This window comes from Gastrolobium bilobum, unplaced genomic scaffold (genome assembly GCF_033153095.1).
Source record: "Gastrolobium bilobum isolate Gb01-03AN ecotype WA unplaced genomic scaffold, APGP_CSIRO_Gbil_v1 utg36545, whole genome shotgun sequence".
Lineage (NCBI taxonomy): Eukaryota > Viridiplantae > Streptophyta > Magnoliopsida > Fabales > Fabaceae > Gastrolobium > Gastrolobium bilobum.
In genome coordinates this window covers 66,692-90,564 of record NW_026898360.1, presented here as the reverse complement: position 1 = coordinate 90,564, position 23,873 = coordinate 66,692, and the positions used below count along the sequence as shown (strand labels likewise).

Genomic DNA, 23,873 nt, shown 5'->3' with positions numbered 1-23,873 from the left:
TATGTTCTATTCTCCCGAGACAGAGACAATCAGCAAACAGAACTTCGTGAACTTTGTGAACAAGGCACTTCTTCTTACGGGAAGTTCCGATATCTCTTTGGTTATCTATGACAAGTATGATGTAACCCTCGTTAATACATGGATTTCTACCATCTTGAACTGCAATGTAAAATATCTCTCTGTCGATTTGCATTATGAACTCAGCTTCTCAGATCTTTCATCTCATTTCCTTTTCAACAAATCATCTATAGAAGAATTGGACATGAAGGTGTGTCGTTGTGCTATTAGAGTTCCCAGATCCTACGTTTGTTTTGGGCACCTTAAAATCCTCAAGTTGTCTGGAGTCATATTTACCCTTGACTCCCCTGGTAACGTTACACAAGATCTGAAACTGAGTTTACCTGTACTCAAAATATTTGAGACAAAAATGGGAAAGGGTGTTACTTTGGATGTGCCTCTACTCGAAAGCGTTTTTATAGAACAATACCCTGAGTCGCTCTCTTATGAGCAGCTTAACTGTGCAATCAAGTTTTCTGCCTCGCCTCTAACGGAATTCACTTATTGTGGTTATGGTTATATATCACAATTTATAATTCTATTACATCCATCATCAGCTTATAATGCTTCTGCTAATATCATTTTAAGATACTATCAGGAAGACACAGTTCCAGACGAAGGATCACGCGCTTCTAAGCTTCTCAAACAATTGAGGGACGTTAAAGATCTCAAATTTGAGGGCCGGAGGAAGGTAATCTTCCATCCTTAGAACCTTGAGTACTTTATGAACTTTTGTAGTAGCTTCAGTAGTTAAATCCGCATAGCTAGAATTAGGTGAGATCTTTGTTTTTACTCGAGTTTGATCTCCACATAGATCAAAGTTTTATTCCACCGGGTTGTGTTACGGTGCAAATTAGTTTCTTTATTTGTTATACAGGTTATGACACAAATAAAATTGGATATTCTGCCTGTATTTGGAATGTTGAGCCATTTGGAACTTGGATTTGTTACGATTGACATTTTGTTGAGCTTCCTTTCCAAGTCATCAGTTCTGAAGACTTTGGTTTTCAAGGTTGGTTGCAAATCAGTTACTTCTGTATTATAGTCACTAAGTCTAATTTTCTATCATTTTAACCTTTACTAGTATAATTGAAACTTACTTTGATGATTAATGATCAGGAGATATATAAATTCAACACAGAGCTTTTGAATTCTGCTGCTGTGCCCGAGTGTTTGACATCTACTCTCCACGCTGTGAAATTTGGAAAAGTACATGGAAAGAAGTGTTTAGCCAAATTTCTGTTAAAAAATGGTCTCGCGCTTAAGAGAATGAGTTTTGCAATTTATGATTGGCGGAGAGAATCGAAGGTTATAGACAAATTTGAAGAGATCCTACACCCATTTAACAAAGGTATGTATGTAAATATTGTTAATTCTCTATATGATTAGGATTAGATTATAAAGGGGAATGGTACGGTTACAATTGGGAATTTTTTTTTTTTTTGTAGGGAGGATATCAGTTAGTATAACTATAACTGATTTGTAACGCAAGTAATGAACTATAAATTGTGATTTTGATTTTGGTGCTAATGCTAAGCATGGTTATCAATATGCTAGCGGTGAAACTTATTTTGCATGTTAACCTCCAAAAGTTGTTTTTTTTTTTTTTATATAGTAATTATATTTACACACAAAATCCCTTCACAGTCTTTCCAAATTTCTATACTAATCATTTATTTTTCCATCATTTTCTCAGATTATAAGCGTTTTCCAACTCGTCAATGGTGGTTAGAGTTTGTGGAAGGCAAAACGACCGTAGTAATAAAAATTGGCAAACGTTTTTTCAACTCAGAGCTGCAACGCATTGGTCAACTTGACGAGACCGGTGTCTTCCCAGTGGTGCGACTAACAACCATGTCATCACCTCATACAATCACATTGGATCCCGTCAAGAATTGTGACGCGTTCAACATGTCATGCATCACACCAACTTTTGAAGCTGTATTTTTTTTTTCAAACCCGTCAACAAGAACGACGGTTTCAACTTATGCAGGATGATGCATGGACTTTTAGGGGATTTTATGAGAAGGTGATTTTTTTTATAGGTTACAGGGAATAGAACACACTCACACACTCTATATTACACACACCCACACCACTAGGCTAGCCCTAGTGGATGAGAGAAGGTAATTTTAGAATAATAAGTGATACTTTAGCTTTTGGCTGTCTTTCTTTAATTACTTTCACAAGTTACATGTACAGTTATGCTTAATATTTAATTAAATCAATAAGTATAATTACTGTTCAAGAATTTCACTAACAATTAATCTATTTAACTAAGTAGATTTTTTTCTTAAGGGTTCATAACTTATAATTACTAAATTAACTAAAACAAAAATGATAAAACAATTAAAATTAGTGGATACCCTAAACCCAAAAAACCCTAAATAAAAATTGAATGGATCTAAGGCTTCAATAATTCTAAAGGCTAATTGAAGGGCTTTTTGACCCTTTTGCCCCTCATTAATTAATTAATAACCAATTTGCCCCTGATCTAGAACTATCCACCAACCTGCCCCTTTTAGTCGACTACCTTGCTTTTTTAGTCGAGCAAATGGTCAAAATTCAGAAAGTGGACTACAGCAAATTTAGTCGACTAAAAAATCATCTTAATCGACTACATTTTTGGGATATTTATTCGACTAAGTAACGATATTTAGTCGACTAAATATCGACTGAAACCCTATATTTTCCATGTTTTCGGTCTCATTTCGATTGTTGTTGTTGTGTAAACCTAAATAGCTCCCTTTGTTTATGTGTAATCCTCTCAATCCGATTGTATTTCATCCCACGATCTCTACAGACCTAATATTGTGAAATCATTGTCATTGCCCAATTCCAAACCCCCAAAATCCGAACCCAAACCCCCAATTTCAGAACCCTAGTCCCAATTTCGTGAGGAAGATGAACACAAGTCCAAACATTTATGTGACAATGATCTACTATGATGGAAAGCATTATGAAGGCCCCAATGATGTTCAATTTGAAGGAAAAACGAAAATGTTGAAAATCAAACGGGGCACTATATACAATGAGTTAAAAGGGGAGAATTAAAAAAATTATATTACTAAATATTAAAACAGTAATTAAATTTATAAAATAATTAAAACAGACATTTATAAATCATTAGAGTGTCAAAAATTAAAACACTAATTAAAAATTCATTATTTTGCTAAATAAATTTTATTATTACGGTTAAAGTAACATAAACACTAAGATAATTAAAATAATCAAAATACTATTTATTACTATTTCATAAATACAGTATAAAAATTTATTGAATAGGTTTTTTTCTTCTTTTAAATAGTAATAAATAGTATTTTCATTATTTTAATAATCTTATTGTTTATGTTATTTAAACCGTAATAATAAAATTTATTTAGCAAAATAATGAATTTGTGATTAGTGTTTTAATTATCGAAACTCTAATATTTTATAAATGTATGTTTTAATTATTTTATAAATTTAATTACTGTTCTAATATTTAGTGACGTACGGTTTTCACACTGAACACGTCATCGAACCTAACGGGATTGTATGAGGTGATGACATGGTTGTTGGTCGCGCCATGCACTGTGACGGCACCAGTCTCGTCAAGTTGACTGTGCCATGCACTGTGATGGCAACGGTCTCGTCAAGTTGACCAACGCGTTTGATTGCTGTAGTCTGAAAATATATTTCAAAACAACTCTGAGTTGGAGAAACTTTTACCAATTTTTACTAGTACGGTCGTTTTGCCATATCAGTTTGATCTAGTTTGTTTTTACTTTTAAAAACATTTATATTCGAAATATTTAAGTACAATTTTAAATTTGATTTTTCTAATTTAAATAAATAAATTCTGACATGTTTATAATCATTTACCGTCTAATAAGTACCAAAAAAAGAAGAAGACAATAATATTTAATTTTTTTTTGGTAAACAATATTTAATATTTTGAAACGTGAGTACATCTTTCTTTCTTTTTTTAATTAAATTTTGTTTTCAAGTTATTTTTTATTTAATATTTTTTATTTCACTAACTGACTCTCTTTTATAAAATAAAAAGTAAAATCCCATTTTAGTTCCTAAAAGATAATTAACATCAATTAGTTTTTGAAACTTTGAAATTGACATGCTAATTCTCATGTTAAGATGTCATGTAATATAGTTATGGGGAAGGTTATATTTACAAACTTTTTTTGTTTACAAACTACATTATCTTCTCCCGGGAGAACACTAGGTTTCACTATGTTCTCCCGAGAGAAGATAGTATAATTTGTAAAAATTTGTCAAAAAAGTTTGTACATGAATCATTCCCCTATAGTTATATATGACAAGCATGGAGGTATTGTTTACCGTCCGTGGCATTTACATGGATGTTTTTTTTTTTTTTTTTTTTCTCATTCCTACATTATGTTGTCTTTTATAAATCAGATCTTTTTAGCTCTAAACAAATACAAGCATCCATCCAAGAATAATTATTTTTATTAAAAAAATTTAACCATTAATTTTCGTTTATCTAACAATTAGATTCACAGAAATCAATATTAAGTTTGATATAAGTCTTATTATTATTATTTTTTATATTTTTTTTTGGTAAACAGTCTTATTATTTTTAAACTGGTATAAGTTAGTCATGACCATTTATATATATATATATATATATATATATATATATATATATATATATATATATATATATATCTGGATCAGGATCATTTTATACTGGTGTAAGAGTAATAAGTCTTAACACCACATCTCAACCGTTGATTTCGGTACATCCAATGATTAAATTTAGGAAGTCATACAAATTAATTAACAATAATTAATCATTGATTATACTACAAATATCAATCGATAATTTTCGTCCATCAACGATTGAGATGTAGTGTAAGACTAAGAACCGGTGTAAAACGAACCTGCCCATATATATAATTTCAAATTTGACATCTCATCTGATAGCCGTTAGATCAAAAAAGATCAATGGTGTCAGATGCTTACAAATCAAAGTCATTGATCTATTTTGATCTAACAGCTATCAGATGAGATGTCAAATTTGAATTTGACACACTAGTGTCAAATGATCCTACCTATATATATATATATAGGGCAGGATATTCTTACACCGGTGCAAGAGTTAGAAGTCTTACACTTAATTTTGACCATTAATCCACTTGTATCCAATAGCAGACATTACTAAAAAATTAGAGCCCTTAGATATAAGTGAAATCAACGGATAAGATTAAGAGTGTAACTTACACTGGTGTAAAATAATCTTGACCCTATATATATAGACATATAGACATATAAGGCCATGATCTTTTTACACTGGTGTAAGACTAACAAGTCTTACACCGCATCTTAACCATTGATTTCGGTACATCCAACGGTTATAATTTAGGAAGTCATACAAATTAATTAATAATAATTAATCATTAATTATACTACAAATATCAATCGATGATTTCCGTTCATAACGATTGAGATGTAGTGTAAGACTGAGAACCGGTGTAAAAAGAACCTGCCCATATATATAATTTCAAATTTGACATCTCATCTGATAGCCGTTAGATCAAAAAAGATCAATGGTGTCAGATGCTTACAAATCAGAGTTGTTGATCTTTTTTTATCTAACGGCTATCAGATGAGGTGTTTTTTTTTATCTAACGGCTATCAGATGAGGTGTCAAATTTGAAGTTTGACACTGGTGTCAAATGATCCTACCTATATATATATATATAAGGCAGGATATTCTTACACCGGTGCAAGAGTTAGAAGTCTTACACTCAATTTTGACCATTGATCCACTTGTATCCAATAGCAGACATTACTAAAAAATTAGAGCCTTTAGATATAAGTGAAATCAACGGATAAGATTAAGAGTGTAATTTACACTGGTGTAAAATGATCCTGACCCTATATATATATATATATATATATATATATATATATATATATATATATATATATATATATATATATATATATATAGACATATAGACATATAAGGCCATGATCTTTTTACACTGGTGTAAGACTAACAAGTCTTACACCGCATCTTAACCATTGATTTCGGTACATCCAACGGTTATAATTTAGGAAGTCATACAAATTAATTAGTAATAATTAATCATTAATTATACTACAAATATCAATCGATGATTTCTGTCCATCAACGATTGAGATGTAGTGTAAGACTAAGAACCAGTGTAAAAAGAACCTGCCCATATATATAATTTCAAATTTGACATCTCATCTGATAGCCGTTAGATCAAAAAAGATCAATGGTGTCAGATGCTTACAAATCAGAGTTGTTGATCTTTTTTGATCTAACGGCTATCAGATGAGGTGTCAAATTTGAAGTTTGACACTGGTGTCAAATGATCCTACCTATATATATATATAAGGCAGGATATTCTTACACCGGTGCAAGAGTTAGAAGTCTTACACTCAATTTTGACCATTGATCCACTTGTATCCAATAGCAGACATTACTAAAAAATTAGAGCCTTTAGATATAAGTGAAATCAACGGATAAGATTAAGAGTGTAACTTACACAGGTGTAAAATGATCATGACCTTATATATATATATATATATATATATATAGGTCAGAATCTTTTTACACCGGTGTAAGACTAACAAGTTTTACACCGCATCTTAACCGTTGATGGACGGAAATCATCGGTTGTCATTTGTAGTGTAATTAATGATTAATTAATATTAATTAATTTATATGACTTTCTAAATTATAACTGTTGGATGCACGAAAATCAACATTTAAAATGCAGTGTAAGACTTATTAATCTTATACTGGTGTAAAATGGTCCTGATCCATATATATATGGCAATATATTCTTTCACAGGTGTAACAATAATAAATTTTACATTAAATATTGATCATTCTTATAGTGGTGTAAGTTGATCCTATCCCTATATAATACACAAGTCACAACTCAACTATTACTAGTAAAGTTCTACAGTAAAGAATCTTCCCCGATTTCCTAAAACCACTAACAACACACTTGAAATTTATATTAATTTAGATTCATATTAATGACACTAATTTTTGAAGTAGCAAGCTAACAGTAATTCTAATTATTCTTGATAAATTGCGTCACTTGTTTTTGCTTGCAACAGCTTCTCGCAACACATTTTTTTTGTGTTTGTTCTACCTTAGTGGCAGAGATGTCTAACCGTAGATTAGCTATTTGATGTAGGATCTGATGCTCTCTCTAGATACCTATGTATTAGGTATCTTGGGGGTAGAGAATCACAACACACGATGTAACGGCCTTAGCCAAAGAGGGGAGGGTGGTGTGTGTGTTGTGTGATTGCATAAAATAGGTTAGAGAGAGATTAGTCATACATGTGGTCTTTAGCTTCTATTTCTGGAGTTTACCTTTGGGCTCACCTTGTCTGGGCCTTCCAAGGATATGGGCTTTACTCAGGTTCATAACAGTTGCCCCCCAGCTCGGTAGACTGATAAGCCAGGGTGCCGGGATGTACGTGTTCTGTACTTCGTCATATGTCGGATCCATGACACAGGTCCCATAGGTGGTCATTAGCCGGGAAACATTGGTGGCTCTGTTTTGCTAATATAGCTTGGCACAAGCTATCAACGTTAAACCCTTCATACTCCCACAAAACATTTCTGCTTCCTTGTATTGGTAACTGCTTTCTACGTGGCTTCCATTGGTGAGTGAGACGTGAGACATTGCCCCTTCTATGCCGCCTCACATTAATTTGCAATTGTCAGAACGTACCTCGACTGTCTTGTCTACTATGAATTTACTTTAATGCCCACGCCTTTTCATTTCGCGGACATTGTCTGCTTAACTTCATTTTCCTCCCTACTTCAACATTTTTGTCGCATTCATTCATCTACCCTTTTCTTTGCCTTGCAAGTTCGTGAATTTCCTTCCTTTCCACTTACTTTTGCAATTTTTCCAGTTCTGCATCGACAACTTTCCCGAAGCTTTTTTCAAGTATGTTTTGTTCTTGTCTTCCTTCACTTTTTCTCACTTTTTCTTCTCATTTCGTGCCATGAACATGCATGCCTCTGGTGCTGCCTCATAATTTATTCGTTGTTCTTTTTAATTACCTGTTTCTTGCCATACTCTAATACACCTTGTATTTCTTGCTGAGTATTTCTTTTTTATGGTTATCATCTCCCATTATTCCGTTACAAAACTCTTCCTAGTATGATCGAGAGGAATTTTACTGGTCGTGGAAGACTCACTTGTCCTCGTGGCTTTGGCCACAGCGATGAGATAGATGAAGAGGAAGAAGAAAGGTTTATTCAGAGCCTTTCTCCTGATCTGAGGTATTGGTTGTATGGCCGACCCCGGACTGAAGAAGAAAAACAAGCCGCCTTACTAAGGGGATACCGAGGAAATGAAAGTAATGGAAGTAGGAGGACGTCTTCACCTTCTCCTTCAACTTAAGGACTCAATCCAGGCATCAGCCGCAGTCCAAGTGGTTCCCCATGGCCTATTATCCGTAGCCTAGGTCAACCCCTTACTCCTTTACATTTGCCTCAAGGTTAAAATTATAACCTTCCTTCGCCTTCTACTTCCCATAAAACTGTGGTAGCTGATCCCGTTAGTAGAAAATCGGATCCTTGCTATTACTGTGTTTACCTCAGTGCTCAATTTGTTGAAAAAGGAAATGAATTTATGGCCGACCTAGTTTTAGGTAGCTATTCTCATCATCCTGATTCATCAACCCCAGGTCCTTTGGTTGATTCAGATGATTCTTCAATCTCTTCCCGTAATAATTTATTTGGTTCAGGTACGTACTTTCCCTGTTTTAATCTTCTTGTGTTGTTGTTCTAGGTATTTATGGAGTCACCCTCTGCAGAGTTAGGTGGCGAGGTACCCTCTTCTAGTCAAGGACAAGAAGCTGAGGTGTCCCAGCCAAGCAAGGCTCTGGCCCTATTAGTAGTAATCTTCGCAAACAGTTTTCTTGGGTAACCGAGGAGGTTTTGAGCTTTAGGTCCAATATGGCTACTGAAAAAAAATTTGGGCTTCCAATAGGTAACTCGGTTGGTTTCAATGCCTTCCCTCCTGCAGAAGATGAACCTATTTGTTCAGGCCAGAATCATGAAAAACCACACTCCTTATTCTTCTATCATGACTTGATTGTTAAAATTGGCCTTCGATTTCCCTTCTCCCCCTTCCAAACACAACTTTTGAACCATTTTCTCCTTGCCCCATCTCAGATTCATCCTAATGGTTGGGCCTATATAGTTACTTTTGAATAGCTGTGCTCATCTTTGTCCTTACCTTGCACCATTCCTCTTTTCCTCTATTTCTTCAATGTATATACCCCTCGAACCGGCTCTAAAGCTCCTAGGTTTAAGGGGTGGACTAGCATCCGAGGTCGTGCAAGCAAACCTTCTAGAGAGTTGTTTTCTGTTTATAGTGACTCTTTCAAAGACTTCAAGGGTTCATATTTCAAAGTAATTGCCGAGGTCGGCAAGAGGCCGTGGTTTATTGGGGAGGATGGAGAAGGGAAGTTTCCTCTCTGCTGGTCTCAGGAACATCACCTGCGTAAGTCATCCGACTTTAAGTTGAGATTATCAAAGGAAGATAAAGTTGCTGCGAAAGCTTTATTGGACCATGTAGAATCCCAAGGCCATCTGAGTGCGGCCTCCTTAGTTACCAGATCACAAGTTGACTCAGACCGAAATAGTATGCCCAAATCATTTTTTCTACTTTTTTGCAATGTTCAGTTAATATCTTGTTTTAATCACGTCTGTCTTTATTGCAGATCCCGACATGGAGGAAGAGCCTGATTATATCTTGGCCTTACGAGGGAAATCTGCAGCTCGCCCCCCTCAAGCTGCCAAAAGGAAAAAGACTACCGGTTCTTCTCTGGCGGCCACTTCATCTATCCCAGTTGCTAATCTGGGTGTGTCAATAATGGATCTGACAGAGGACACTGATAGTTGGTCGGAGTCTGGTCCTAACCCAGCTCCTTCCCCAGAAGGTTCTAGGGGGACTACATGTGTCGTGGTGTCTGTTGACCGGGGTACATCAATCCCTCCCGCTCTCCCAGCCGGACTCAAGAGAGACGCTTTGTGGGAGACTGGTGTGGCCATCGAGCTCCTTGGTGTGACTCGTCCTCCACCTGCATTTTTTGGATCTGGGGTAATTTCCAGAGTTGAAATGGAAGAACTACAAAGGGCTGAGTTGTATGCCTTTAAGGCGGCCTCTTTATTGAAACCTTACTCCCTGCTACTGGAGAAGCATACAGAACTCATTGCTGAAAGAGATGTGCTTCGAGCTGATCGTGATAAGGTGAGCAAGGAGAATCAAAGTTTAACTATTGCCACTGCTGAATTAAAGTCATCTCTAGAACAAGCTAAAGCGAGTCTGAAATTTGTGTCGGATTCCTTTAATCTTGAAGCTGACAAAGATACTATCATTATCATTTTAAGAAGAGGTCGGCTTTATTGATAGAGAAGGAATCAACTGTTAATGTTTTGACTCTGGAGAACAACAAATTAAGAGCTGATCTTCAAAGTTTGCAATCTGACTATGATCTCAGCCAATCCGCGCTGGAGAAAGCTGTTGGTAGTGCATTCACCAATGCTTTCAACCCGATGAAGTATTTCAATCCTGAAGTGGCTCTGAACACTGAGTAGCTCGACTGCTTTGGCTATATCTGTGGTGGAGTTTACGTTCCTCCAGAATCAATCAGGATTTGGACATAACTAGGGACGTGGTCATTACCCCGGAAGCTGAAGCCATTGGGCAGGAATTTGCGGCCGAGATAAGAGAGATGCTACGTGAAGAGGAACATTGACTTGACAGGTGATAACTCAATAAAATAGAGTTATTTTTAGGCTTATATGTGATGATTTGGTGCCATACTTGTGCATGATTCTCTTGATTTTACATGATTACTGCATGAATTTTATATTTTCATGATTTGAATGAGAAATATGCTAAGTGTTGCTATTTGAAGATAATTTGAGTGTAAGAACCATTTATTTCATTTTCTATTTTATTGCAGGTCAATGTTGTAGCATCGGAAAGCAGTGTTGTAGCATCGGAAAGCCCAAACCCCTCACTTATACCTACTTGTCCACTTCAAAGTGGGCTTTCATCATAAACAACACTCCATATTGATTTAGCTAAGTATTTCACTTATTTTTTCTTCAATGTGTACGATTAATATTTAATCTAATTTGATTCGCCTCTCACTTAATTAATCTACATTATACATGATTAAATCATTAATCCTATGCAATTAAACATTTTACAAATTAGGGTTATTATAATATGCCTTCTAATTGAGTCATTGGGGGAGCCTTTATAGCCTAAAACCCTAAGCGAGATGCTTCTAAATAAGCTACATTATTATGGCTTAGCTGAAAAGCTGTTTATGTCAGGCAACTATCAGTTGATGAGGTGATGATCGAGTTTGAGCTCTTGAAGGATTCACTAAAGGTATACAAAATAATCAAAAAACTGAACCGAACCATGAACCGAATCGAACCGCCTTAAAATAACTGGTTTTTAAAAACTAGTTCATGAACCGAACCTGTTTTTAAAGAACCAGGTCATGAACCGAACCGGTTTTTAGAACCAGTTTAAGAACTGAACCATTTTGAACCGAACCGTTTTCAAATCGAACAAAATTGATTTTTATAACTTTATTTTTTAAATTTTAAATTTTTTTCTTTTCAAAATAGGGTCGACCTGAACCGGTCCGAACTGAACCAAACCACTTCCGAACCGAACCATTTAAACCAATTCAGTTCAGTTTTTAAAAAAATTCGATTCAGTTCAACCCATTCACATTCTTATGATTCACTGTATTGTGTGCATCCTAGGAACCATGTACATTTCTTATTGGTTAAGCCTTTATTTGAGTTTGATCCCATAACGAGTTCTTGCCTTAGCCTTTAGTGACCCATATTTTCAATTCACATCAAAAGTAAGGTTTTTTTTTATACCTATTCATTGAAAATTCAACTAGCTAGTACGATTCAAGCACAAACCATGCAGGCATTGGACAAGTATAGTTCAAATTATGTCCATGATACGGAACTATGTTTTTGCTATCTGTTGGAAACATATGTTATTATGGAAAGGACTGTTTTATAGAATTCTTTTAAACTTTATTTCTTTAATTATTTGTGTACCATGTTTTTTTTAGTATTGGAAATTAATTCAATGTTTTTTTTTAAAAGGACATTGTGAAGTTGATTTTAATGCTTTTTTTAGTACTGGAAAGCTAATTCAATGTTTTTTTTTTAAAAAAAAATGGTTTTGGGAAGTTGATTTTTTCTAAATCAAGTTCACAATGTCTTTTTTTATCTTAAAAAAATAAATTTATATTCATTAGTTAAATTAAACACATCAAAAAGTTGATTTTTAAAAAAATCAATTTTCATATATATATATATATATATATATATATAAGGTTATATTTACAAACTCTTACACACTACATTATGTCTGACCGGTCATACTTAGTGTAATTTGTAAAAAAAAAATTGTAAACGGATCCTTCCCCCATATATATATATATGTATATATATATATATATATATATATATATATATATATATATGTTTACATTTCTGTAGCTGTTATACGTGCAGCAATCAAATACTTGCCATATATATACTTGAAAATATTAAATGCAGGGAATCATAACCATACAAAGGATGAAAGCATTAAATCTGGAGAATCATAACCATACACCTGTCGTTGCTGTACGTAAAGCGGCTGCAGAAATGATTTTACCATATATATATATATATATATATATATATAAGGAAGGTTATACTTACCACCTTTTTTTTACAATCTCTTACAACCATATCTTAACACCGTTGATTTCCGCCAATCAACGGTTATTATTTTCGCAAATTAAACTCATTAATTAATTATTAATTCACAATAAATGATAACCGCTGATTGACGGAAATCAACGGTGTTAAGATATGATTGTAAAAAAAAGAGTGTAAGTATAACCTTCCTCTATATATATATATATATAATCACATAATAAAAAAGTCAATTTTTTAACTTTTAATTATTAGAAAAAAAACAAAGCATTGGAACAAACCAACTTTTCATTACTTACAAAAAGAATTTTATCAAGGTTTTAATGTTTGTACAGTGAATGCAAATAAGTTATTTATATTTATTTCTAAAATAATGTCATTTTGGGTTAAAAGTTTAAAAATTTATAATGATAAAGACTATTATAACCTTGAAATAAATTATAATTATAAAAATCTCTTGATTTTCATCTCAAAATGACGTCGTTTTGGGCTCAATGCAGGTAACTTATCTACATTCACTGCAGAAAAAACTAAACCTTTTATAAAATAATTATGAAACATAGCTAATAAAACAAAGTTTTCATTACTAAAAATATCATTTTAAAAAATAAATGTTAAACATATATAGTTAATTTAATGTGACATGCAATGATGAAAGGAAATACCCACGGTACTACTCTCAACAATCGGAGTGAAATTGGAATCGAAATAGTTAGAAGCTTGTGCATTCTATTTTCATCGCGTGACACGAAATGAAATACCCATTGTACCATCCACAAAAACGGCATCTTTAATTTTATTTTATATAAATGATAAAATAATTTTGTGAATCTTATTTTGATTTTAATAGCACAAGTTTTATTTTTATTTTTTTTATGTAAATTTCAAAATATACGTTTATTAATTATTTTAAATTTTAATATTAACACCCTATAACAAATCCATGCAATAATATGAAAAAAGAAAGATAAATTTTTTTATTGTCCAATATATATCTTTAGTGCAATGATGAATAAAATTTTTTGTCTTCCCTTTATCATTATATTAATAATTATAAAGATATTACTATCAAATATATATTTTTGCATGGGAAAATAAATATTTCACAGAAGAGAAATAAACTGATTTCTAAAGAGAAACCCGGGAACACGTCTCTTTAACACCTTCGCCGAAGACTTGAACGTCAACACTCAGACTCACTTGAAACATTTTTGTCCCTACATTATATACAATAGTTGTTTATATGCGATAGAAAAAATATCTCGCAGCGGAAAAGCATATCCCATTTTTGACTTAAAGGATGCTTTAGCTGTCTCGGCTGAGGCATACAAAATGATGAATGATAATTTATATACATTAGCCACTTGACTGACCGCAACACATATTCGATTCAATCCATGACGATGATGATGATTCGTCATCGGACACTGTCCTTCCTCCTCTTTCCGTTGATGCTATTGATCTTGAATTCCGACGAATCCGACCCAACCCAATCCAAACCCTCCATTTCCGTGTCTCCCACCACCCTTTCAAAGTCGGGGGATTCCGTCGTCATACGGTGGTCGGGGATCGAATCCCCCTCTGATCTCGACTGGGTTGGCATCTACTCCCCACCCAACTCCTCTCACGACAACTTCATCGGCTACCTCTTTCTCTCCAAATCCCCACTTTGGCAATCCGGGTCGGGCTCTATTTCTCTCCCACTCGTCAACCTCCGATCAAACTACTCCTTCCGCATATTCCGCTGGACCCGACCCGAAATCAACCCCAACCGTCAAGACGACAGCCACGACCCTTTACCCGGCACCCAACACCTTCTCGCCTTCACCGATGAGGTCTCCTTTCTCTCGGGTCGGGGACCCGAACAGATCCACCTGGCGTTCGCGGACGAAGAGGAGGCGATGCGTGTTATGTACGTCACGTGGGACACCAAGGAGACGTGCGTGCGGTACGGTGAGAGAGAGGACAAGCTGGACGGCGTGGCCGTCGCACGTGTAAAGAGGTACGAGAGGGAACACATGTGCGACGCTCCCGCCAACCTCAGCATCGGGTGGAGAGACCCTGGTTACATTCACGATGCATTGCTCACCAATTTGAAGAAAGGAAAAAGATACTATTACAAGGTACACAGTACTCATTCACATTTCTTCATTTTTCGGTTAGTTATATAATTTTGTAACCGTTTCAGATGTTGTTAGTTTTTGTAACCGTTTCTAGTCAGGTCTGTAACCGTTTCTAGTTCTTCAGGTTGGGAATGAGAATGGGGGTTGGAGCGCGACTCACAGTTTTGTGTCTAGGGACAGTGATTCGGATGAAACAATAGCTTTCCTCTTTGGAGACATGGGAACGGCTACACCATACAAGACGTTTTTGCGGACACAAGAGGAAAGCATATCAACAATGAAGTGGATCCTCCGTGATGTTGAAGCTCTTGGGGAAAAACCTGCTTTTGTGTCACACATTGGAGACATTAGTTATGCTAGAGGTTATGCATGGTTGTGGGACAATTTTTTCATGCAGATTGAGCCTGTCGCGACCAAAGTTGCATACCATGTTTGCATCGGGAACCATGAGTATGACTGGCCTTTGCAGCCGTGGAAACCTGATTGGGCTAGTTATGGAAAAGATGGGGGTGGTGAGTGTGGTGTGCCCTACAGTTTAAGGTTCAATATGCCTGGGAACTCTTCGGAACCTACTGGGACTCATTTAGCCCCAGCAACTCGGAATCTTTATTTATTACTCATTTGATATGGGAGCAGTGCATTTTGTGTATATTTCAACAGAGACCAATTTCCTTCCTGGGAGCAACCAGTATAACTTCTTAAAGCATGATTTGGAATCAGTTGATAGGGGCAAGACTCCTTTTGTAGTAGTGCAAGGGCACAGGCCCATGTACACAACAAGCAATGAATATAGGGATGCTTTGTTGAGAGGGAAGATGCTTGAGCACTTGGAACCTCTGTTGGTGACGAACAATGTGACACTAGCACTTTGGGGTCATGTTCATACATACGAGAGATTTTGTCCACTGAATAACTTCACATGTGGTAGTGGTGCAACGACCGGTGACAGAAAGGCTTTCACTGTTCATGTTGTGATTGGAATGGCTGGGCAAGACTTCCAAAACATATGGGAACCAAGACCGAACCATCCTAATGACCCAATATTTCCACAACCGAAACGGTCTTTGTACCGCGGGGGTGAGCTTGGCTACACTAGACTGGTGGCTACAAAGAAGAAGCTTGTCCTTTCTTATGTGGGAAACCATGATGGTGAGGTCCATGACACGGTGGAAATTCTAGCATCTGGAGAAGTTGTCAATGGTGATGGTGGTGCTAAAGATGGAGGTCAGGGTTTGGAATCCACATTGTCTTGGTATGTGAAGGGAGGAAGTGTGTTGGTGCTTGGGGCTTTTATGGGCTACGTTATTGGTTTCGCCTCACGTGCCACTAAGAAGTCTGAGGCCAGGCGAAATTGGACTCCCTTGAAGACGGAGGAAACCTGAACAGTATGTTACTGTGGACCACTTTTTTATATATAAGGTATGAAGGTTCGGAATTATGAGATTGCTGTTGTGAAGAAAGCCGTAATTAAGTAAATTTTATCTAAAGATACAATGATATAAGGTTAGGATATACTTTTTAGAGTACTTTTTTTTTCTTTCAAAAAGTAATTCTTCTGTATAAACACTAAAATTATTTTATTTTTTTACAAAACTTATCCGGTCGTATTTTTTTAACTGAAAAACAATTTTTTGTTTCTTACAAGAAAAAGCATCAACAAACAAGCCATAATTTTTAATCAAAATAAATTCTTTTCCGCCTCCTTCACTTATCTGTGATTGAACTTGTAAAATCACAAGATGAACCATGCATTACCCTTGAAGCATACCTTGCTTTCATCTCTAGTTTTTCTTTAAACACATAATCATTATTCAGATAAAAAAAAAAGAGATAATGTGCAAAGTATATTTTTAAAACCAAAATATAGAATAGATATCTGTTATAAAAATCATGTAAATTTCTTTTGTTATTTTTTAAGTCGAACCCCTTAATACGTGCTTGAAATTTGAGCATTATTGAGGGACCACCGAAATTGTAGTTACTTGCCAACGACTCTATAGTTGGATCTATTTAAACGCATAAAATTTTATAATTCGCCAATGGCAAGCCATGTTGGTATACCTTCCAAAAATATACTCCTAATAATTCTCTTAATACTAAATAATAAAGTATTAAATGAAAAATGAATTTAATATCTCAGAAATATAAAAAAATATTGATAACTTTCTGCATCTATCAATTAGAAATATTATTTGAAGATCTGGTTAGACAAATTTATAATTATTCGACGAATTTTTCTGAGTACCTGGCTCAAAGACACCGGTTAAGGAATTAAAAATAAAAAATATTAAATGAAAGTAAAGCATGTAGTATATATATCATTATTGTTAGCCAAACCTTTATTCAAACTAAGTTTCATTGGTATATGCAGCTTATCTTCACCAATCTCATGGTTTCGAAATTGAGCAGTTTTCATTTATAAAAAAAGGCATTGGAAAATTAGCACTATAATAATGACATTGTTTTGGTCATACATTCATTCCCCAGTCAATATGACGGATATTCTCATTCATTATATATATATAGGATCTCTATACAACCATTATGTTTTCTGGTATTGTTTATGAAAAGAAACAATTCTTTTCTATTTTTATACCTTGGAATAGTTTTTTAGGAAAAAATATGTTTGATAAAATGTTCTATTTTTATTCCGAGAATAAAAAATATGTTTGATAACACAACAAATAATATAACAAAAATCATTCTTATTAAGCATAATTTTTTTCAGATCATCATATTCCTTTTCATATGCTGTGGTGGTGGCAGTGGCGGTGGCAGTGGCGTGGTAATAGTAGTGGTGGTGGTGGTGACGACAGTGATTACGATGGTGATGGTGGTTGGTGGCGATGATGGCAGTATAGTGGTGGTGGCGGTGGCGTGGTGATGATAGTGATGGTATAGTGGTGACGACAGTGGCTGCGATGATGCTAGTGGTTGATGGTGGTGGTGGTGACAGTAGTTGAAGAGAGTGATTGAGAGAGACAAATGTTTCTATTTTGTGCCCGGGAACAAAAAAACAGAAATTTTTTTGATTCTTTTTTCTGTTCTCCAGCACAAAAATTAAACCGTTTCATTCCGGGAACATAAAAAAAAATCGATTTTATCAAATAAATTTTCTATCCATTTCTGTTCTTAAGAACAAAAATAAAATAAAAAACTGATTCCGGGAAGGTTGTCATACACACCCATAATAATTGTGTCAATATATACACTACAATTTGATAATTTATTTAAAATTTTTTGTCAAGACCAAAAGAAGATAATCTTTACAAAAACCATGAAAGGATAAGAGGGAGAAATACCTTGGCACATTATTGATATAAAACTCTTTTCTAGTGCTTGTTATAAGACATGATTCTCCTTTATGGTGTCAAACAAAAAATGCTTATATCTTGTACTATTTTATAGTTGTAGATCGCTATGTAAGTAATATAATGTTACGTTGGACGTCTTCATCCATGAAATAATAAAAAGGTGCATAATTCTTTGAAAGATTCTTATGATGTTTAATATATTGTGAAATGTCAACTCTTATGCATATGAGTAATGAGAGGACAAAACCAACCTAATGTTTTTAGATTTCTTAATCTCCATTCATAGGCACTCTTATTTTCCCTTCTTTCCACTAAATTTTGTCCCTGCCAAACTCTTTACTTTAATTCTTTGAATATCTGTCATCACTTTCTCTCTCACGCTATGAGTATTGATTATCAGAATCCAGAGAAATTGAAGAAGAAACATTTTGTATTACTGAAAAAAATCTGAATACATTTACACAATGAATCTGTCCAAATATATCAGAGCTCCTATAACAGAATCAAAATTCTGTTTCCGTAAATTGTGGTGGATGGTTATAACAACTAGTGAGGTGGCAATACAAGATAAAATGAATAAACAAAATAACTAATGACTTAATAAAGAAAATGTGACAGTATATGCTAAAACTCCCCCTCAAGATAGAGAGTGTATATTGAGAACTCCCATCTTGGAGAGAATGGAAAAGAAAGGACCAAGAGAAAGTGCTTTAGTAAGAATGTCAGCCAGTTGTTGAGCAGAAGGTACATCAAAAGTTTGAAGTTCACCCTTGGTGATTTGTTCGCGGACTATATGACAGTCAATGTCAATATGCTTTATGCGTTCATGGAAAACTGGATTAGCCACAATATGAAGGGCAGCCTGATTATCACAGAATAAGTGGGCAGCAGTAAAATGTGTCACACGGAGATCCTTAAGTAAGGCAAATAGCCAAAGAAGTTCGCAAGTAGCATTTGCCATTGATCTGTATTCAGCTTCAGCTGACGAACGAGAAACTGTAGGTTGTTTCTTTGACTTCTAGGAAATAAGGGATTCACCAAGAAAAATACAAAACCCAGTAACAGATCTTCTATTGTCAGTACAAGCAGCCCAATCAGAGTCAGAAAATGCATTCAGCTGAATAGGTGAATTGGCAGAAAACAGAAGGCCTTGACCAGCAGTGCATTTCAAATAAGCAAGGATATGGTGCACAGCTTGCATGTGAGGCACTCGAGGGGCAGTCATGAATTGACTCATCCTGTTAACAGCAAAAGACAGATCAGGACGAGTGATGTTCAGGTAAAGAAGCTTGCCAATGATGCATCCGTAGGGAGTAGGATCAGGGAGAAGTTCTCCAGCATCAGATGACAATTTCAAGTTGGCTTCCATTGGAGTAGTTTGAGGCTTGCAGCCAATAACACCAGAATCTTGCAGAATGTTTAGTATATATTGACGTTGACTTAGATGAATGCCTCGATGAGATCTGGCCACTTCAAGGCCTAAGAAATATTTAAGTGCTCCTAGATTTTTTAATCTAAACTTGCTGTTTAGAGAGGTAGTAATATTGGTCAATGCAATAGAATCATTAGAAGCAAGAATGATATCATCAACATAAATCAATATAGCAATGAAATAAGTATCCGTGAATTTTGTAAAAAGTGAGTGATCAGAGCAAGATTGATTGAAGCCAATAGAGATCAAAGTGCCAGAAAGTTTGGAGAACCATTGGCGAGAAGATTGCTTGAGTCCATAAATGGATTTTTGAAGATGGCAAACTGCATTTGGAGGTAGACACTCCCCTTACCAGTGTAACCCGAGGGTAGAGACATGTAGACTTCCTCCATAAGGTCACCATGCAAAAAAGCATTGTTGACGTCTAATTGAAGTAAATGCCAATTATGAATGGCATCAAGTGACAATAGCACACGGATAGTGGTAGTTTTTGCCACAGGATAGAGGGTTTCCATGAAATCAACGCCCTTTTGTTGGGAGAATCCTTTAGCATCCAAGCGGGCTTTGTATCTTTCAAGGCTGCCATCATATTTGTATTTTACCCTATAAACCCATTTACAACCAATGGGTCTTTTTCCAGAAGGAAGAAAGACTATTCTCCAAGTTTTGTTATGCTCCAAGGCAGATATCTCATCAGACATAGTTGCACACCATTCTGGAAGTTGGGAAGCTTCTGAGAATGTAGAGGGCTCAAAATGAGAGGAAAAGGCATTAATAAAAGCATGGTGAGGTGGGGAAAGCTTGATGTAAGAGAGAAAATTGGATATGGGATGTGCAGTGGAAGAACAAACATAGTCCAGTAAATGGGGAGGTGGTTTTCTGATGCGAGCAGGAAGAGAAGAAGGAAGTGGGTAGGCTTCAGTGGTAGATGTTTGATTTAGAATTCCTTTTTAACTAAAAATCCAAACCATTAAATATTACACGTGGCATCCGCGCGATCCGCACCACTCCCGCGCGATTCACGCGAATGAGCAGTGCATTTGGCTATTTTCCAGCATTCTTGGTGTGATCCGCGCCACTCTCGCGTGATCCGCGCGGCTAGGCTGCTGTCAAAGTCTCCTTTGTGAAATCATCCTCTTTCATGCATTTTTCTCCTGCAAAACACATAAATTTAGTGAAAGTGTCTCCTTTGTGAAATCATCCTCTTTCATGCATCAAGCTCAAGTAAAAATCCAAGACACAAAACATGAAGCTAAGTCTAAAATTATATTTAGAATATATCTTTAGGACTTAGAATATATGTGAGGGTATATGGTAGATTGCATTGCATGAGCTCAAAGTTTTTCTCAAAGTAAACGTGTTTTTCGAATTGCATAATCATAACCTTTATATACTTGAAAGAAATTTGAAAAACCCATGGAAAAGATTGTTGACATATTTTATAACTTCAAAACATATTTATCAAGTCAAGATCTTTCACAAAAAGTGGTTGGAAGCAAGTTAGAACACATTTGAACTTAAAATTTGTTGCATAATTTCGCTGCTGCCTTCCATACAATTTTTCGTGTCCAAGATGATGTATTTGGATCTTGTATTCTTCATATAAGTTGTATATATTTCTTTTATCTTTCCAACAAGACCAAGATCATATAAATCCCATAAGAATAGCTCAAGTTATACCTAAAATATGAATCAATGTTATTGTTGTCGAATTTCTAGCCTTCCCATAGGTTGGGAATCGATTCCATGCACATGGGAATCGATTCCCCAACTAGAAAATTGATTACCATCATGTGGGAACCGATGTCCTCTTCCAGAAAAGGTTGGGAATCGATTTTCTACGTATGGAAATTGATTCCCCCTGCGACAGAAAGCCTATAACGGTTAGTTTTGAGAAAAATCACTATAAATACATACCTTATGACCCTAAAACGATTTGATCACTATTCCTACACATCTTAAGGATGATTTGTGAGCTTCTACACTATCATTTGCATATTCTTTCATATCTTTCAAAGATCAAACATATTTGAGCTCATATCTTGAAAATCCATATACCCATAGTGCTTCAAGTTGTATATTCACACTTTGAGAATGTATATTCATTTCCAAATATTTCTCTTCTTGTATTCTTGAGTTGAAAGGGTTGTGAGACCCATTGTTTGAGAGGTAGCCAAATACCTAAGTAAATTTGAAATGAATTGTAAGGTTGCCAAGTACCCGTAAACTTGGAGATTGCAAGGTACCCAAGAACCCAAATTCTTGGAAGATTTTAAAGGTTTGTTAAGAACCCGTGAAGCTTGACCATTAGTGAAAGAGTTGATCGAGCGGTTTCAGTCCGGACGTAGGTCACAAGTGGTAATGACCGAACCAGGATATATTGTGTTTGCAATTCTCTAAACTCTTTATTTCTAGCACTTTAATTGCTTCTTTGATATCTTGTATGTGCTAGAATAAGTTCTATAATTGTGATATATTATATATTATGGATTGTTTGAATGTATTGATTAGCTTTCCACATATCAAAGTTTGCTTGAAATGATTATTTAGCAACTAGAAGGGGGCTTTTGCGAAAATCTTGTAATATTCAATTCACCCCCCCTCTTGAGTATGAATGTCATATTCCTAACAATTCCTATTTTGATTTGGACGCGCAAATCATCATCTTAAATCCAACTATGGGTGTACATGACATTACAAACATTTTTGCTTAATTAAGAACCAAGATTTCGATTTGACATATTGGAACCAACATAAAACCTTAGTTCTTTTCCTTGAGATATAATGAGGACCATACACAACTGTCTTGGACACACAAAAGGCCATCCAAAGTCTAATTATGGCGTACATGACATTACAATCATTTTTGCCTAATCAAGAACCAAGATTTCAATTTGACATATTAGAACCGACATAAAACCTTAGTTTTTTACCTTGAAATAGGATGAAGACCATCCACAACTGTCTTGGACATGCAAAAGGCCGTCCCAAGTCCAAATATACAAGTACATGACATTGCAATCATGTCAGCATCAATCATGAACCGAGATTTCAAATAAAAAAGAAATTCATAAGCTAACCGATATTGTCTGGGTCAACTTCAAGGTCTATCGAGGAAGGGGTACTCATGTTTAGTGGCATTGGATCAATATCAAAATCACATTCTACGTCAGTATCCGATGAATCACCAAGTGGAATTACACTTTCAGGTTCTACCTCCTTATCACTATCCATATCCAATGAATCATCTTCTTCTAGTTCCCATGATGTGATCTGACATAACACTGGTGGAGGTGCAGATGAGTGGACAAATATGTCTTTGTGACCACAATTCGTTTTGTGCTTATATGCCTCGACTGAATGAGTAAAGAAGACGACTGATCGGAGTCATCTTCAGCATATATCTCAATAATTTTTTTCTCATTCAGGCCAAAATATGCATCGATCAAACACTCCACATCTTCGTTGTCATTGACATCATTACCAAGGTTGCACCCATTATAAGTCTCGTACCTAACTATCAAGCCAAAAACACATTGGTTGCCTTGGAGCCCTAATTTTTTTGAAATCTCCTCTTGAGATCGTTGTATGTAGTGTTATGTTTGATTTGCATTATTTTCCTTCGACTTTTAAAAATTAGACCACTAGGACCTTTAAATTCCTACCATTGTGGTAGACAACTGGAACATATGTTTGAAAACTTAAGCTTATCTTTCCTAGAGATTATGGTTTGAAGATGGGTTTAGAATATTTTTGAACAAAAATTTGAAGATCTAAAGTTTGTGAGAATGATTTGATAAAGGGTAAAGGTTTGAGATGACGGGGTGATAGCTAAAGGTTGGGTTAGAATGAAGATGAAAAATGAGTGAGAATTTATGATAAAAAAAAATGTGGTGGAAGAAAATATGGGCAAAGCCCTTGCTATAAATTGAAATTAGCTCATTATTGTGGATTTATCTATCCAAATTTAGCAAAATAACATAATTATTTTCTCTTTCAATATACTCACAATCTATGAAGCACCGACACTTCAAAAATTCTGACGTGTCGTATCCGACACTCCCCGACACTCCAACACGCTTTGTAGAAATTCAAAAAAAGGTTCAAAGGTTGCGTTGCATTGAGTTTTTAGTTCCACTATTAGATTCGTTGGATTA

At 35.3% G+C, this 23,873-nt stretch overlaps 1 pseudogene; it reads left to right on the top strand.

Annotated features, from left to right (window-relative positions):
* The first annotated feature begins 14,182 nt into the window (after window positions 1–14,182).
* Window positions 14,183–17,872, top strand: LOC133315344 (probable inactive purple acid phosphatase 9; annotated as a pseudogene).
* The last annotated feature ends 6,001 nt before the right edge of the window (window positions 17,873–23,873 follow it).